Genomic DNA, 1,426 nt, shown 5'->3' with positions numbered 1-1,426 from the left:
AAAATAAATAAAATCAAAATGTTTAAGAGACAACTGTGCTTCCATGTTCATTACAATAGCACTCCCAACAGCCACAAGAAGAAAAGGATCCAAGTGAATAATAATAATAATGATAATAATAATAATAATAATAATAATAATAATAATAATAATCAGTATAATCATAAGACAGGACAAAGAAGGATGCTGCTTTCCCTATAAACAAACATAAATTTGCAGGATATTATATTAATCAAAATAAGCCAGACACAGAAGAACAAATACTTTGTGGCTGTACTAAAATGAGGTGCCTAAAATAATCAAATTCATACCTACAGACAGATAGTAGTTGCCAATGGCTGGAGGGTAAACCACTGTTACTAGATGCACATGTAAGCTCAACTTCATACTGTGCAAGTTCTAGAGATCTGCTAAGTAACAGTGCATCAAAGCTGCTAAAAGAGTAGTGCGAGCTTTTGTCCTGTTCTTGCAAAAAAGAAAAAAAAATAAAGCCAACAAAAATGAAACTTTTTGAGGTGTAGCACCTTGTTTGTGGTGAGAAGATCATGGGTGTATGCAGATGAACAAACTCGGTAAACTGTACACGTTAACGTGTGTTTTTGTGCTGCAATTATACTTTAATAAAGCTATTTTAATCGAAAAATATCCTATAGTTATATCTTTGCAAACTGAAAGGACACCTTTAGAAACAAGTTATTAAAACAAACCACATCTAGTCCACAGTCCCCAATGGCCCCTTTCAATGAGTGATATTTTTTTCCAGTCGCAGAAGGAACTCATTTTGTAGTATGTTTATGTTCACACTCAGCCAAAGTCTGTCATCCTTGTATTTTATATTTAAATTATCTAGAATATATATAATAATTATTTATATATATGTATATGTGTATATATATATATATATATATATATATATTCACATCTGTCTTTGTGTCATGCACAACACTTGAGATAACTCATCAGAATCTCAGTAGCAGTACCCAGCAGCATGGCTTCAATCAATAGAGCAAATTCTTACACGGCAGCAGTGTTTTCATGGGCAGCTGTTGTACTGAAAGCCTGAATCTTTGCATTCTTGAACTTCTCATCCTATTTCAGGTATTTCCATTTTACATTTAAAAAGTACATAATCACAACAAACCATTTTCAAATTTGTCTTTCAAATGGGCCTTAAATTTTAAAAAAAGAAGCTATTTGAGGATTATACAAGAAATAAAATGCAAGAGAAAATTGAAAAAATTAATTTATTGTATGAAGAAACATAAACAACATTTGCGTCAATGACTCTGAGAAGCAGTCCACAGAAGGGTACAACCACAATCCGCTGGCTGAGATGCACTGGCACATACAATCATACCAATGNTGTAAAACAGATCCCAGGGAAATGCTGCATTTTCAAGACAATCAATACTAAGCTTATTTTCCC

The sequence above is a fragment of the Mus pahari genome, chromosome X, assembly GCF_900095145.1.
Source record: "Mus pahari chromosome X, PAHARI_EIJ_v1.1, whole genome shotgun sequence".
Classification (NCBI taxonomy): Eukaryota; Metazoa; Chordata; class Mammalia; order Rodentia; family Muridae; genus Mus; species Mus pahari.
The sequence above is the reverse complement of the archived record's forward strand: the minus strand, read 5'-3'. Positions refer to the sequence as shown.